Here is a 17,864-nt window from a genome sequence, read left to right as displayed (position 1 = left end):
TCAGGCTGCCCTGCCTCTGGACCCGGGTTCGCTCCACCTGGCGCACACCCGCAGCTTGGCCAGCTCCCCTTGCTGGTCCAACAGCGCCCACTCTACCTTCAAGAGTCACATCAAGCATCGCCTCATTTGTAAAGGCCTTCTTCATTACTGCAAATGTGCTTTGCCTTGCCTTCTTCCCTCTCCACCCTTTTCTTTGGACAGATGTCCAACATTAGAATCAGTCTGTTTCCACGCTTGCTCCCATCATCTCCAATAAAAATGAGAGCAAGGACCATCTATTTTGAGGTAGGCAGCCTGTGGCCCTTGCCAACAAAACGCTCGATGGGTGTGTGGCGCATGGATGAATGGATGAATGAGCCCGTGTCCCTTGCCCCAGTGCACCAGGGGCGGGCACCTGCACGTCACTCTCCGAGTGCCCGCTGCATGCTCTCTCACGTACTGGCAGATCCGGGTGCACCCAAGCGCAGGTAGAGCAGCACCCTTGGTAGGATCTCACCCCCACACACTGTCTGGCATATACAGATGAGCTTTCTCTCCACCTTCGCTGAAATCTGGCTTTTCCTTGGCATTGCTGGTCTTCAGCTAGTTACTAGAAGAAAGTCTCTCTGATAGAATAATTAAAATAACTATGAATTCATGTGTTGCTCTAAGTGTAAACTTGTTAATGTGTTAGTGCTGCCAGTAGTGTGTGCAATTGAAAAAGAGAATGGGAAGCCAGTAAAACATAGAAATAAACGTCTAATGGTGGCATTTCAGGAAATAGGAGAGGACAGATGGGAAGATATTTCTGGACCAGGAGCTTCTGGATGCCCTTCACTTTGTACCACACAAGCCATTTCCTATTCCTGTGCAGAAGGTTGGATCTGCTTGCTACAACACTCTCTAGCTCTCCTGAGAATAGTACTTCTATTTCTGTCTTTTATAAAAAGGTAGAGGCACCGGTCCTTCTGGTTGTCAGGGACCAGGAAGGAGCCTTCTTCATACAATGGCGAGAAAGAGCCAGGAACAGACAAAGAAGTCATCTTTTTTTCCTTCTTCTACAGCCAATAGACACTGTAGTAACACCTCCCAATTCAGAGAGAGACAACCAAGTGCAACGGAAACAGATTTAAAATAATTGAACAATAGCTTACACCGATTAGGTATGTACCCAGGTGCTATCCTCAGCCCTTTCTTTTATGCCTTACAGAAACCATAGAATAAAAGGCATTTTTTTAAAAAGATTTTATTTATTTATTTATTTGAGATAGAGAGAGAGAGAGAAAACACAAGAAGGGGGAGGGGCAAAGGAAAGAGCAGATTCCCTGCCAGGGGGCTCAATTCCAGAACCTCAGGATCATGACCTGAGCTGAAGGCAGACACTTAACGGACTGAGCCACCCAGACACCCCCATAAAAGGTATTTTTTATCTCCACTTTACACACAAGTAACTCGCCCATGGACACAAAGTTGATAATTGTCTGAGTCAGCATTCGTGCCTAGAAAGTTGTGACTCAAATCCTAAACACACTCTCTGGAAGGTACCCCCTGGTATGAGGAAGGGGACACCTAATCAAGCTTCCACCTCAACATACAACGGAACACGACTCCACTGTTATTATAATCCCATATACGCAAGACATTTATGTGATAATTATTTCCTTTTATTTCATGAAGGCACAGAGGATATTACAATTTATGAATCCAATTTTTATTCTAAACAACTGGTATTAGAGAATATAGGTGCTTTGTCATTATTTCTGATATCTTTGATACAAATACTTTTGAAATATCTAAAATATGTACAGGACACTTCCAAAATTTGAGGGGAGGTATTTTAAAGGCTATTATATGGTCCCTGACTCCAGTTTACAATCTGAAAAGTAAGATTAAGACCTCAATAACATTCCAACGCCAATCTGTGTGCAAGCTGTGCCCAAATTGATATCAGGAACCTGAGAACTCACCCATCCACTCAGAGAGCAATCAGGCCATTGGATGTCAGAGACATAAAATAACTGTTGTCTTCACCCTTTTACTTTCAAGCAATTGTTTCCTAAACACTGTTGTAGTCTCTAAATCTTCACCCTTCAGAAATTCCAGATCTTCACTAAATCTCGTGAAACTGTGTGTTGGCATTTTCCTTGAGATTTCTTTGGAAGTATCACTTCTGTCCATCAAGGCAGAGTTCCTGTAAGTATAGTATGTTTAAATCCTTGCTCTTTCCTGACAGCATTTGGGTTCCCAACAGCAGCAAAAAATCTGACTGGTCTCTCTCCTACTCTCTGCAAATACCCCACACATGTGTATGTGGAGAGTTTTAATGTCATTTGTTGAAATATATTTAACCAATGTCATTTGGTTCACACCAAGTTAATAATGGCTTCCCCAAGGCTATGATCAATTCAGTCAACCAGCTGGTTTGACTGATTTTTCCTTTGAATTGACCTAATTGCCTGCCTGTTTGGGCATCTGCAGACACCTTTACACAAAGAGAAGGCAGGCTTCACGTTAACTTGCTAAATGAGGGTTATTCTTGCCTTCTGAGATCTGCCACGGACTTACTGAGTGACCGTTGGCAAGAGTCACAATCCTATTCCACTCCCTCTTTCTCATTTTTAAGATGAGAATAAGGATGTACAAAGCTCTGATGATGCAAATGGAAAAGCACATAATCTTCGTGCGTTTAAAGACACATCTGTATTGTACAGAAAGAAGGATTTCTTCTATTCTGAAATGCCAGCAAAAGACAACACGAAGGGGGTTGTGTTGTGGGGGGTGGGGGTAGAAACCCAATTAACAATCTAAGGAGATTAAAAACAACAAGAACAACAACACAATTCCCTTTCAGTTGTACATTTGGGTCCTTTCCGGGGAATTCCTCACTAATAAATACTCAGATAGCTGTTTTCTTTCTGCACTGCGGGACATACCACCTCCTCTTTGGAAGTTCGCAGGGATCTCACTCTTTTTCAAGATAAATCCTCTACTGAACAAACTGTCCACGTTCCTTCCCTGACACACACCGTCCGCCCATCAACTCAAAGCCCTGATCTCATTCAAAACTCCTGCTCATAGGAGATTTCCAGATTGCCCCTCCAACCCCCCCAGCACCCACCAACCCCTAAAATCCTGATGGCCAAACAGAAAGCCTTGGGACACGTCCACCTAAAAATCGGGGCAGCCAGAGCATCAGCCAGCCCGGGTGCATTTTTCCCTGTGATTAAGCGGTTCTTAATGACAACGGTGCTTATCTTACAACTGTGACATGAAGAGGGAGCTGTAGCTCTTCGGAGGCCGGGCTGTGCAGGAGCCGCGCAGCCCCCTCTCCCTCTCCCTCTCCCTCTCCCTCTCCCTCTCCCTCTCCTCCTGCGCTGCCCCTCATTCATTCACTCTTCCATCTTCTTGCCATCGTGCCAGCTCAATTTAAATGTATCTGCTCCGTATCTGTTCAAGGGGAGATAATCCATGCAAATCAGAAGCAGTGGCTTTTCCATGCTTGGTTCACAGAGAGGACTCAGCTTTGGGGAGGTCACTCGTTCACAGCCGCTCCTCCCATTATATTTTTCCCCTTATTGCAGAACTGCAATGTGTACACAGTGACTGAAAGGACTCAATTTACTGCAGCTGCTGCCTGGCTTTGCTTGCAACTTTTTTTTTTCTTTCTTTCTCTCTCTCTTTTTTTTTTTTTTTTTTTTTTTTATAAAGGAACTTACCTCCATCTGTCTTTTCAAGGTAGGAAGTCTGATTCTTCTAAAGACGTGTGTAATGCCTCCACTGTCGCTCATTATCCAATGTCACTTGAATGCTGTAATATTGTCGCTGGCATCAGGCACAAGCGCTGGGATTCCAGGTGCCTCACGCTTTTGTTACTTAACCGAAAGAGGTACAATTGTTTAAGTGTCGGGTATTGTGATGTTGATTTTCCCTGCAGCCAGCTTCAGTTTTTCCAATGTCAGGAAGGCTGTAGCGTCCACTCTCTAATCTAGAGGTGCAATCCTCCATCAAGTTTTCCCTAGTAAAAAAGAATAAGAATAACAATAATCTCTCAGTATGTTTTAACTTCTGCATCCTGGCCGAGCAGGTAGTCGAGTGTAAAATTCGATCGTGGTAATTTTTGCTTTTTTTTTTTTTTTTTTTTTTTTTTTTAACCCCGGCACCTACCTGCAGCGTTTTCTGTGAAAAAGAACTAACTGTCGAAGTGTTTCTAACAACAGCAAGAAAAGGATAGATTTTACTTCATTCTGCTGCAAAGCAAGAAGCTGAAGGCCTTATTGCTAACAGGCCTGTCAAATAGATTTATTCTTCACGATTTACAAATTGTTACTAAGCTATGCAGAAGTATTATAATTAGTCAGGATTCAGTTACTGTGATTGTACATGCGCTTATTTATTGTTTTGAGATTGAAATTAGATTATAAAAAAGTTGAATGTTGCAAGGCTAACAGAAAAGCTTATGCTTGCATTAACATTGTTGGGTGTCATTTTTTTTTAAGGCTGATTTCAATAGCCAAATGGTTACGTTTAGATGAAACATGCACGTAAGAGGCTAACAGATTTGACGATATACATGCTGATTTATGAAGTCAGTTTCTGGGCTGACGTGACTTCGTATGTGTTTCCTTGAAGTTACTTGTAATAATATTTTAATCATTCCTTAGTCATTTCAATTTTAAGACCTACTAAATGCCATAAAATTCTAAACTCAAAAATCTCTTTTTGATTAGTACAAATATAATTATAACATTCCAGTTGCAATTTAGTTTTCAATAAATGTAATATGTCTTTGAAAGCACCCCCTATTAATATAATTCTACATGTATTACCTTATTTTTCTAAGAAGGCTTGACATGTAGCTATGACAAGACTGTTTAATCTCTTGTTATAGTAGAGAATTGAACACAAACAGTAAACAAAGTTGACAGTCCTGAAAAGAAGAAAAAATGATCCTCTGGTATACTGAATAGTTCTGATGACATAAATCTTAGATTTCATCTTCCAGGTAGATACTTGTAGTTAGTGGAGTTCAAGGGAAAGAATTTATTATCCACATAAAATATCTCAGTGCCAAAAATGTGCAGTTCCTTTTCTTTTTGATACAGACTCTTCTACTGAAAAAAAAAAAAAATGCACTCTGATTTTTGAGTACAGTACAAGGCATGAAGCCCTGTCATTGTTAGCATAAAGAAGACATCTACACAAGTATTACTGTGCAGAGGGCAATCTTTCTGTCTCTGGCATTTGTTAGGTTACTGTACATAGAATTTAACAGATGAATATGTTCTGCTTCGTGGCATTTTAGTGATCCTATTGGTATGCAGGCTACTCTGCTAGGATAGCAACAGAAAAAAAAAAAGGATATATGTTTTATAGCAGTGGGTAATAAAAGCCTTACGCGGGGAGAGAAGAAGAATTTGACTTATTTTTTTATGCAGTAATTAGAATTTCTTTAAAACTCTTTGAAATACCGAGTGGTCAAGTAAACTGAGGCTTCTCCAAGGAGGTCTAATTGAATGTATCTATTCGAATCATGGAGTTGCCCAGAAATATCTTCTTCCCAGACACTGTCACTGGAGGATTCCATTCACATCTTCAGTATTACAGGGAAAGAAATGGAATCGTCACTAAAGGTAGAGGGCGATTGTTTCATATTTAAAATGAGTTTGAAGGGAGCACCCGACGCAAGAAAACCTGAACAGATGGAAAGGTGTGTGAGATTGCCTGGTTGTGTGAACTTGAGACTAGTGTGAAACCAAAGGATGCCCCTTCAGAACAAAGGAACGCCATGCAACACTCTGTCAGCAGTCAAGCTGAGCAGAGATATAAGAAGTGGCCAGGGAGAGCTTTGGGGAAGAGAGAAAATGCAAACAACTAGGCATTCTCTTTTCAACCAGATTGCCAGCATGTGATAGGTATGATGGCATTCCCCCACGGAATCTCAACCCATCATTTCACAGCTATTTCAGAATCACATATTTTATAGACTTTCACATTTGTTTGTAAACCTCCTAGGAAACTCTCCAAAGACCTAATAACTTGTATGCCTTAAATTAGGTTTTACTGTGCATCCTAAATAAAAAGGTCACAGCCTTTCACTCCCATGGGTTTCTTTTGCTTCGTCTGTAAACTTGCCATTCTCCTAGTAACTCATTCCAGCAACTGTTCAAGATAAGTTGCATTTTATTCCATTTTAGTGTGCCTTGCAGCAGAATCTATACAACTGGTAAAACTTGTAGCTGTATATAATACCATGTTGTTATTCCCACCTGGCTCTTTTCTGCTGGTTTTACTGAGTGCAGTTAAAAAGATAAATTATCATCTTAAAGGGATGCTATGGAGGGTGTTAATAAGTTCTCTGCAACTTCGGGAGTGTTCAGTGGTGCCAGAGAAACTTGCATCCCTGCTTGAGGGAAAATGATGTGCTTCATCAGCAGACATTCAATGCCTGTATCATCTGCAGCCACTCAGGATTCCTCAAGAAGGACCGTGTCTTGCCACACGTACTGTCTAAATCCTGAAACACTGCTGCGTGCGGGTTGACCATCAAATTAAGTGGACACTCAGCAGATACTAATTGCTTTGTGTGTATTAATTTAATCCATGCGACGTGGTGAGGTCCTTGGGACCATCATCTTCATATCACAGATCAACACACTGAGGTATATAGGGAGCGATTTAGCCAAGGCCACACAGTTGTGATAGAATTGGATTTGAACCCATTTATTCTGATATTGGCTCCAAAATATCACACAGCAATGCCTCCCCGGCTAATCAGCTCCGATAACCGATTACAATAAGGATGCCCCCCACCAACAGCTAAAACCTTTCTATTTACCCATGTGTAGTCTTCATTCCAATATCTGATTCCCATGTTTCAACTCTCACCAGAGCCCTTTACTTCTATCTGTACAACCATTAGAGCAGAGGTTTGTTGTTTTAAGTTGTTCCATTTAATGTGTGCCAAGAACATTACAGAACATTTGTCTTTTACCTCAAGGAGTTAAGAACTAAATCAGATCTGTAATCGACTGACTTGTCTACTGATAGCTTTTGAAGCATGCGCCCCCCCCACACACACACACCTTTATTTTTTATTTTATTTTATTTTTTTCCTGTCTAAAGAACAAGATTGACATCTCTTTATACGTTTGGAATTTTTCAGTGGTGTAAAGTGTTTGGTAATGATGGAAATTAACCTGAGGCTTTATCTAACTACCTCGCCTTGCAACTCCATTGACGTCCTGGTCACAATTAAAATTTTCATGCCAACAACTGTCGCCATCAGAAAAAAATATGTGTTCTTCTGTCTTGTCTTATCACCCTTCAGAATCTCCTGGGGAGTGAAAAGGAAGCCCTTTTCCTTGCCTTTCTTTCTGCTGGGTGCATCTGAACGAACATTTCCCCCAGTTGAAATACACCCACATATTAGAAAAGCAGGTAAAGAAAACAAATGGAGTGAAAATACATCTTTAAATGGTCGGCCTCTGAAACACTGAAATTGTTATCCGTCCTTATGTTGGAAGGTGTTATCTCCTCAAGGAGAAATGAGCAAGGACGGGTCCATACAGGGAAGCATCTGTGGCTTTACTTCTGTCTGTTTATTCGGGATAGCTTGAACTGCCTCTCAGTGTTTTTCTACGCAATGTGGGAAGATGAACTATTATACATGTAACTCATAGGAATCTGATTCAGAGACTGTGTTCATTTGACCTCTGAATATCCAGTATGTAATGTAAACAAAAATCTGACCAGCACAACACATAATCAAGAAGCAGAAATGTGGGGAACATGGGGTCAGTAGCAATTGAGCAAGCTACACATTTCTCGAGTAAGGAATGAAAAACAATTTTGATGCCTTTCAGTGATACCAGCATTCTTTTTAGATCTTGTTTGAAGTATCAGGCAGATGGGCTGCCCTATATATCCAGAACCCCTATCTGCTGGCAGGCAGAAAGCCTGAGAACCTATCTTTAAAGTTATTTTAATATATCAGTGTTGCCCGGATTAGCTAAGTTAGACATCGACCATTGGTACAGGAAAGGTTGGGAATTAATTTAAATTTGAGCTTACCCTTCCATCATCTCTTGCTGAGTGAGTTCCTTGGCCTGTGAGACATTCCTTTCAGATTTGATTTCTCCATTACTTGGTTGATATTCCTACTTTGAAAGAAAAAGAGGGTGCGGGAGGAGAACAGGGTATGGTGGTTATGAGCTGTGTGTTGATATAAACAGTCAGAGAAGTTAAAACTGACCTAAAACCATTTGAAGACTGTGTCCCTTGTTGCTAAATTCTTTGGCTGTATGATTGGATTTCCTATCTAAAAAGATGTCAATTTCCTGAAATTAAAAGTAAAATCAAAAGATTTTTTTTCTCACTGTGGAAAGCTTGTGAGATGTGCAAAAAAAAAAAAAAAAAAAAAAATTCGGATAAATTAATTCTCAAATGTCTTGGCACCGACCAGACAGTTATCAACATGTCCGAGCTCAAAAAACAAAACTTCACTGGCTAATAAGATCTAAAGTTGGAAAACAAAGCCAACACTTGAAAAAAGCCTTACGCCAGGATTGGAGAGTCAGTTTGTTTCCAGCTCTTGTTATAGATGTTATTTTCCTATCAATCCTCCCAGAAATATTAATGAAGTGCCCTTCCCACAGCCACTGAGACCTCTTCCCTGTCTGTTCAGAGCACCTACAGTTTCCATTACGGAAGCCAGACTGTGTCCCTTTCTCCTATTTCCCTGGTTGTCTTATGGGTCATAGTCTTGTATCCCAAACAGCTTGTAAACTACATAAGGGTAAAAATCATACTTATTCTGCATCCTACACAGAACTCAGCTCAGTGTGAAGGCCAGAGATCAGTCTTGATTAATATTTGAATGATTGATTGAATTTTTTTCAAAATCCAGTTAAGCTTAGGTCGTAGGGATATTTTAAAATTTGTTTCAAGGGCAAAGTGAGGAACATCTATCCATTCAAAACACTTCTCAAGACCTAGCTAGATTCCAGACACGGGGTCCGTGCTCTGATAGCATAGGAAAGTTTACAATTGCTCAATTTTAAAAAATAGCAACAGGAAAAGAGATTATTCCAATAGATAGAATTATATACATCAGTATAGAGCACATATGTGTCATATATATCACATGTAGATGTTTTATATACATATAGATCTGACTGCTCAGTTGGCACTTAAGAGTACAGGCAACTGATAAGAGAACAAAGTAGAAGGTGAGAGAAGGAGGAGAATGAAAAAGATAAAGGGAAATAAGGCAGAGGATGGTGGGGGAGTGGGGAAGAGAGACACGTCTCGAGGGATGAGGAGGGAAGGGTTTAGAAGATTTTAAAGAACTCAGACCTTGGCATTTCTTATGAACCACAGTTTACAGCTTTTTAACTCCTATCATTAAATCTCCATACACTGTAAGTGGAATAGGAGTAGTAATTAATCTCAAAGAGAAACTATTCTTTGGCCCGAAGCTTTGGCTCCCTGGGAATTGATATACGAAGCGGGGTTGGGGTCCTAAGTAAGGATGAAAGGGAGGAGGATATAAGGTGGCTTTTAAAGCAAACTATAAATAGCCCATCCAAGAAGCTCCCCACACAGGGAGCTTACAACCATAAATCAAATTCTAAAAGGAACTTGGCAAGTTGGGTCTCACTCGGGCAGACATCGACACCTAAGCAGGGTGGAGATGGAGCCCATCGGAGGGGTGGGCAGCTTCAAAGGTGTGACTGTCCCCCAGTGTGCTCCTGGAAAAAGGCTGGGATGCTTGTGGGGTAAGACATAGGTTGCAGGAACCAGTGCTGGAAGAAATGGAACAGGAGAAGCAGTGCGGGGTTCACCAGCCTGGGGCAATAGCAGTGTTCCCCATCTTTCCCCTTTTGGGTCCCAGAACCCAGGGAAACAAAAATCTCCCAGTTCCTCAGAAGCTTCGTTGTGAAGGCCCTGACCACATGCAGCTGGCATTTGGGGGTCTCAGCACCCAGTTGTTTCATTTTTCCACTCTTAGCCGTGGAGCTGGTAAAGATTATCTGTGAGATCCTTCCGGTTCGCAAATGAAAAGCCACTGCATACTGGCTGGAGGATTCTGGTGGCTTCGGAGAGGGACAGAGCAGCCTGCAGGTGACTGTGGATGCAGATTTCTAATCAATGAAAGAGATAGGGGACCATGGTTTAAATCAACATCCTTCTTGGAAAACAAAAATCAAAGGTATTTAAAATCACATGAGCTGACTCTTACAGAGGATGCGTTAATGAAACAGAAAGAGCGCCAGCTTCAGACGGACACACCTGGGTTGGAATCCCAGCTTTTGGCCCTAGTCTTTCATTTCTCGGAGCTACAGCTTCCTCATCTGTGAACTAGGAGTAAGAATTTGCACTTCCCAGTTTTACAGTAAAAAAAAAAAAAAAAAAAAAATTAAAGAATTTCTGCTTTATGCCCACAAACAATGCTGAGCTTGGGAAAGACGTTTGACAGCACTTCCCCACATTCATTTCATTCTCTGTCCAAAATCAAATTTATATTACCCTGGAACCCTCGCCTAGACATAAGTATTTTGGTGTTTAATGGCTTAATTTTAATTTGTAGCTAAAAAAAAAAAATTTTAAAAAAAGAGAGAGAGAGATTCGAGGGACAGCAAGGTACTGATCCTGTTACTAAACTAGTATCTGAAAATAGTGAAACTTTAAATTTTTAGGTCTTCTCGTGTGGCAGTGAGGCCAAGCGTAGCCATGAATAGCAAATGCTTGAAGAAAGATGCTTCGTATGCTGGGGGTTATATTTGTAATTTTGATTGGAATTAATATGTTCACCTACCTCTGCGGCTCAGGTCCTGACTTAATATCCTTAAGGCCTGATGCCTAATGACCAACATGTGTTAATTTTCACAGCTTTTTAAACGGCCTGCCTGTCAGTGCTCCCGGGCACGTGGGTAATGGGCATTCAGCGGCACAGTTTGCTGAATTCCTTCTGAGCAGGTTCTGTGCAGGCCACCGTGAGTTTCCAGTACCCACGTTCAGAAGCCAGAGTGAGAACTTTTGGAAGGATTGACTATGAACCCGTCAAATATAAAATCCCTCCGAAGAGGATTCTTGTTTTTAGCTTTTTCTGTGTGCCAGATGAGCATGGGACCCACATCAGACAACAAGAAGCATCAGAACACGAGTGAATCAGGAGGGCATTTCAGAGCTTTGTAGGATTTTTCTGATTTCTTTGGAAACTATGTAAATGAATTCCTTAAACACAGACTGTCATTGATTTTTCCCGATGTTCATTGATCCCCTCGTCATTGCTTCATGTATGTGTTCTCCCAAAACATCTAGTATCGATATTTCTCTCCCTCAACTCTGTCCCCAATCCATTATAAGTATATCATTAAAACCTGTTTAATTTCCTATGAAAGATTATATTAAGTGCACTTTTAGTGTAATTATGTCAATAGTGGAAGATAAACATGTATTAGGCAGTGCAAAATGCTGATTATCTGTCAGGGTAAATCTGTTTATTTGAGATATAGCAATCTGACAACCCCCTGGTGTTAATCGGGAAAGTACATTCTCGTTCCAGGTACAGTTTGGTGGGGTCTGACAGCAAAATGCTGTCAATGGCCTCCTGCTGTGGCAAAATCTTTATCGTATATCAGCCCATATGCACGTGGACCTAGGTAATAAAATACAGACGTGCGGATCATGTGTTTGAGGCATGTGTGATATGCTTACATTTTGGCATTTTTGTACGTGTAGAAAACAAAGTTGACAAGTTCGAGAGAGGGGAGAGTGGGTTATAGGATTAGCCTGCATTTCCATTTGCACCCAGGGCAGGCTTTGCCCTGAGTAATGGCAGCTCAGAACCATTTGTATTAATCCCCAGAAAAAGGAAAGAGCCCGTGCAAAGAAGGAGAATCAAGGAAGGTCGGGCTGGTATAGGGGGTCGATCCGATGCTCGATGCAAACGTGCTCCTTTGATTCTTGTAACTTTTTTTCCTTGAGGTAGTAGTTTCTAAATATATCCTAGGAACACTACTACTAACTGCCAGCTGCTATCGGGCACAAAGCTTTCCTTTAATGAGATAAAACAGTATAGGAAGGTGATATGCCACACATGCCATGACTGAATTTCACCAGGCTTTTGTGCAGCAGAGAATGAATTGAAATGAAAATAGATTGAATATTCAGGCACAGTGTGCCAACCCCTCTGAAAAATAATTTTGTCTGACTTTATTACATTGTGATCATTTCCTGAATGCCATAAAATGCTGAGTAGAATAATAAAAATTGATATGTATATTGACATTTTAGTTTTCCAAATAGAAGCTGAGAAAATATAAACAGCATTTGGTCTTTGCAACTCTCCTGACCAATCGTTCGCATGCTGACTAATTCACTTACTCTCAAATACTTCATCCGGCCTTAATATAAATGTCTTCTGAAATAATTTCTCCCCAGTAGATTATGCACATCTTCAGTTTGATTCAGAATTTACATGTGTAGTTTGCATATTTTTGCATCAGAGTGTCTGCTTTAAATTAGATAAAGGTCACTGTCATTCATAATCAAGAAGAAGGTGGATTAAAGGTCACAATTCAATAAAAAAAAATCTGATTAGATGTAGAGGTTTGTTCATGTGATTCAATATCGTTGGATAAGTGGAAATCATGAGTCAACAAATTAACCTCAGGATAATGGGTGACTTGCTTCACCGTGATCAAAAATATTCACAGATTTTTTTTTTTCCCCAATGTCTAACTTGTTTGTCTCTCTGTAGCAGTGACAGTTACTTCTGTTACTACTCTTAATATTAGGTGTCTTTTATAGTGTCACTTGGTTTTAGGAGTGACATAAATGACAATTTTATCTCCAAAATAAAGTAGTAAGCTATAATGAATTAATAATAGACAGATGTGGATTAGGAAGTCCCTGAGGACCTATGGTTACTTCTACCATTTTCTCCCTGAGGTGGTTCCTAGTTCTTCCACTCTTTTTAAAAGATGGAGCTGTCACAGCACATTTCTTCTCTTACATAACTACTTTATACCTCTCACAGACACTTAAGAGCCCTTATAAACCCTTCCAAATCTTGACATCTACTCGGTGTTTCTGTCTGTGATTAGAATGGAGATGTATAAAATGAGTGTAGTCAGTGGCAGACAATCAGACTTTGTCAATTTGGCTGAACTTTTTTAAAGGTAGTTTGACAATGACTTGAATAAATGGAAAGCAGTTAAAAATAAAGAAATGTTAAGTTGCGGTCTGTATTTCTTTGGTCCATAAATCGATCTGCACACCTGAAGAAGAAAAATTGGTAGACTTTTCATATATATATATTTGGAAGTTTGACGTAAGCACTCCAGTGTTAACATCAAGGCTTAGTGTCACAGAACTTACTACCAAAAAGGAAAGAGTCTGACTTGCTCATCTTAAAATATTTTGTTTCCTTTTTGCATGTGCTCTTGACTTAAGGGAAAATCTTATTTCTGCCCCCCTTGGATTGTTTGTCTGCTTTGTTTGCTATATTGACACCTTACAGGTGAAAGAAAGAAAGAAAGAAAGAAAGAAAGAAAGAAAGAAAGAAAGAAAGAAAGAAAGAAAGAAAGAAAGAAAGAAGAAAGAAAGAAAGAAAGAAAGAAAGAAAGAAAGAAAGAAAGAAAGAAAGAAAGAAAGGGAAAGGAAAAGAAAGACAAGAAGGCACTACCTTTTTAGGGCACATTGTTTATTTTTCTAGAGAAAATCAAACATTTTTATAGGAACTATAAAGGTTAAATGGCTTAAGCAGATTATAATTAGTTAATTTTGTTAAACATATATTGGATCAATTTTACATTATTTTAATTACCTTTTGGAATAAATGGTTTGGTGAACAAATTCACTTGATGTTCAGGATCAAACAAAATTACCTTTCCTCTGGGTAGGCTTAAGTTTCACAAAATGATTTGGAAATGACCTCCTTTGCTTTCATCTAAAAATATCTTTGGATTTAGAAAATGATTAAAGTTGGATATATTGTGTTTTAAGCCAATCATATTTTATCATTTTCATGGCTTGTTCTTTCTTTAAAGAGGAGTGTAATCAAACTTCACTACACAGATGTTCCCCCTTTAAGGAGACTCTTGTAATTCATACAGTATCATGGTATTTATAAGGTTGATTCAATTCTTATTTCTGCCAGAAGACATATAATGTATTCTGGTAAGTTTGTGAAGTTCTGTTGTTGTTGTTGCTGTTTTTTTTCTGATAAGATATTAGAATGAAAGCCAGATAGTCATTAAATATCATGGCCAATTCAGAAATGTCCTGATTTATGTCTCTGTAGTGCGTGTGTATGTATATACCTACACTCATACCTGGAAATAGTTAATCACCAAATTGTAAATACTGGGTCCAGGTTGTTGAATAGTCAGTAACAAAACCACATAACTATCTCTCACCCTCCCCAGTATAGGGCCTCTAGACAGCAAATTGGGAGAATGCAAATACCATTTGCCTTTTTTTTTTTTTTTTTTGTCAATGTGGAATTAGCAAGTTAATCGAGTGCACAAAGATAGCTATTTCTCTTTTTGCTTACAGAAGGAGTTCTCAGTGAGGGGTGATTTCCTTCCCAGGGGACATTTGGTGCTATCTGGAGACATTTTTTGTTTGTGTTGGTGGGGAGGGGTGGCTGTTAGTACTACTAACATCTAGCCGGCAGAGGTCAGGCATGCTGCTAAATACACAGGACAGCCTTCCACATCAAAGGATTATCCTGCCCGAAATGTCAATAGCCCTGTGGATGAAAAACCCTCTCTTGTAAGAAAGAGGGATGTTTCTTTAGTATGTATCTCAACTCTGTAACATCTCTTTTCCCATAGCCCAACTCTTCATCATCTTGACCTGCATCTAGCTAACTTCTCTTCATCCCTCAGAACCCTCAGGGCAGTCATCACTGCATTCTGAAAAGCTCTTCTGGTTTGTCATCTGAATATACCTTTGTGTGATCACACCACTCTATCCCTCTACACTTGATTAATCTGCTTTTCTGTATCCCATTCTAGGCCATACATTTCCTGAAAATTGTACTTTTTATTGCTAGTCTCTAGCATTGTTTGTGAGACGTAACTGTCCTATTACGACTTGTAGAATGAAATCAAGCTTATCTGTAGAAACAATACTGCACAGGGTGTTTGGGTTTAGCTTAAAGAGCACTTAAGATACTACTTCAGGTATTATGGATTAATAATATAAATTGTAGTTGCTGGCTTAAAAGCATTACTGTTTTAAAAAATATTTGAAACACAACCATTTGTAAGTAGGGGGTCCTACATGCATATCTACTTATATCTATATAGCTGGTCATGTTTTAAAACAAGGCATAATTGCATGTATGTGCATATTTTTTCAATATGCACAAGTTGTGTTGATAAGATAATATACATTTTAATGAAGGCGTCTACTATCACATATATACACATATATAAATGAAGCATATTTCTACATTCACATTAGTACTTCTACATTCACATTTCAAGCTCTAATAACTATTTGTATTTAATATGCCAAATATTATACTTGCAATAAAATAGGGAAGAGCACAGTCTACCTCTAAAGAATATGGATGCTTTTAAATCACTGTTCTCTCTAATGTTTTATCTTTTCTTCATCTCTGGGATTGGGGCTGTGAATATGGTTAATAACAGTATCAAATTATAAAGATACATGTCTACAATTGAATATTAAGTGACTGGTTAAGTTATTGATTATTATTAATCAGTGAAAACCCAGAATTCCCTTTACATCAATTGTTATGTCTTTCAAAAGTAATATTGATAACTCTGCATTTGGCGATCCCGTGTACTTTTATTATCTCACAAAGAGAAAGAGTGAAATAAAAATCGGACAAGTCTCTGATTAATAAATGTCAGCATAAGCAGCTAATTTGGATAAATAAAAAACTTAATTCCACAGCGCTTAAAGATTAAGAGCACAGCTTCAAATCCAGAAAGATTTATGCTCCATTTCTGGCTCTGCCATGTAGAAGCTTAAGACCTTAAGCAAGTTGTTGAACTCCCTAAACCTCATGTTCATCTGCAAAATGGGAATAATACTGACATCTACTAATAGCTCATGTAGTTATATAGATAAGTGATATGAAAAAAAAAATTTGTATGTGTCCCTGGACACAATAAGTTAATGCAGTAAGTGATGTCTATTACTAACATAGTAGTAGTTACAGGAAGTAACTCTACCGGTAATAATAGTAGAGGTAGAGTACTACAAATCCAGAGTTTCTTTTATAACCTGAGAAATATACCCAATAACACTCCTATAATTTAAAATTTGATTTATATTAGAAAAAATTACAAAAGAAATACTCTTAATGTTTTCTTCTTACTGCAGTCATAATATCCAACAACATTCATTCTCTGATACTGTCTGCTTTCTCCTACTTCCATCATTGTGTTGCACAGAACATTCAGTGTATCCTCCACCAATTTTAATATGTTGTTTACAAGTTGCTTCTAAGATTTTTTAAGAGCAAGTTTCAGACTCACACTTCTTTAATAAACCCAATGACATTTTGTTCCACATCTCCATGTCTTGACATGGCTCACCAGAACAACATGATTGTAAATACAAAATCAGATTTTTTTTTTTTTAATGAGGTGCACCATAGTTGAAAGAGGCTGTGAAATGTGTAAGTTTCTTGTCAAACCAGAAAAATTTCATCTATTTCTCCTTTTCTGATCCCTGCCGGCCAAAGTATCTGAGGTTAGCATTTCTAGAAAGCTGATCATAAAGGTGGAGCTCAACAAATGCTTTTGAATGGAACTGGAATAATGAATATTTCTAGGGAATGATTCTATAGAGGCTAAGATAATCATGAGTCCAATGATCACGAGTTTTTATTGCATTCATTCATTTTATTTCATGGAATAAGGTAATAATTAAAGAGGAAAATAAGACCCATGTACCATTTTGTCTTCTAGGTCAAATTTTTCTTGGAATTATTCTCTTAATCTCCGCATATATAGCTGAGCTTCTTCACAGGATGCAGTTATGATTAGACTAACAATTCTAACTTTTTGTTTTTAATTAATTTTAAAATAATCAAGACATAACACTTATTTCAAAACTTAAAGAAATAAAATGCTTTTGACTATATATTTGAATGAACTACTACCCTTTTAGCAATGTATTTTAAAAAGCAAATGCTAAAATTTTTTAAAAACTTAAAGTGAGCTTATTAAAATAATACAAATTATATTACATATGTCCATGATACACATTACATAATTTTATATACATAAATTATATATAATTTATTTTATTTATATAAATATTTTATTTATATAAGCTAACATATATAGTAGATCAAATAGTGGGATCTTTGACCCCTACCTGGGAATAAGGAAGGGCTAAAACACAGAGCTTTATCTTTGGCCCTGGCCTTTGCTGTATTGAAGGTGAAAAAAGAAAATATGCTTATCCAGATTAGACATGAGACCAACCTGAAAGGATAGTCAGTACCCCATGTGACAAAAAGGCAATACAGATAGCAGTGCAAGATAAAAGATAATTCTAAACATCAGTTAAAAACATTAAATGCACAATTTAAAGTGAAGCTCTCTGGGTAGGAACCTCAGTTAGGGAGAAAAAGATTTATCGATTTTAGTTCATCATAAGCTTACTATGCACCAATGGTGAGATCCAGCTGCTGAAAAGCGTACCACCACCTTAGGCTAAATTAATAGACATTGTAAGAAAGACATTGGAAAGAATAGTCCCATTAAATTCTCTAATTATTAGATCACATCTAACAGACTGCAATTAGTCCTCCATATTTAAAATAATAAACTGGAAAACACAATGTGTCAAAAAATGTGTCCAAGTTGGAAGGGAGTTTAAAAACTGTC

The 17,864-nt window shown here is 38.6% G+C and overlaps 1 protein-coding gene across 1 annotated transcript in view; it reads left to right on the top strand.

Moving 5' to 3' along the window:
• Positions 1-3,392: 3,392 nt before the first annotated feature.
• The window catches only part of ADGRL2 (adhesion G protein-coupled receptor L2), a 619,868-nt gene continuing 605,396 nt past the window's right edge, over positions 3,393-17,864 (top strand). The window contains 1 exon segment of the mRNA NM_001190488.1: positions 3,393-3,714. The gene's annotated coding sequence lies outside the window, so the exon portion shown is untranslated.

The sequence above is a fragment of the Canis lupus genome, chromosome 6, assembly GCF_011100685.1.
Source record: "Canis lupus familiaris isolate Mischka breed German Shepherd chromosome 6, alternate assembly UU_Cfam_GSD_1.0, whole genome shotgun sequence".
Taxonomy (NCBI): Eukaryota; Metazoa; Chordata; class Mammalia; order Carnivora; family Canidae; genus Canis; species Canis lupus.
Note: the sequence above shows the minus strand (reverse complement) of the source record. Positions and strands in the feature narration are given on the sequence as shown.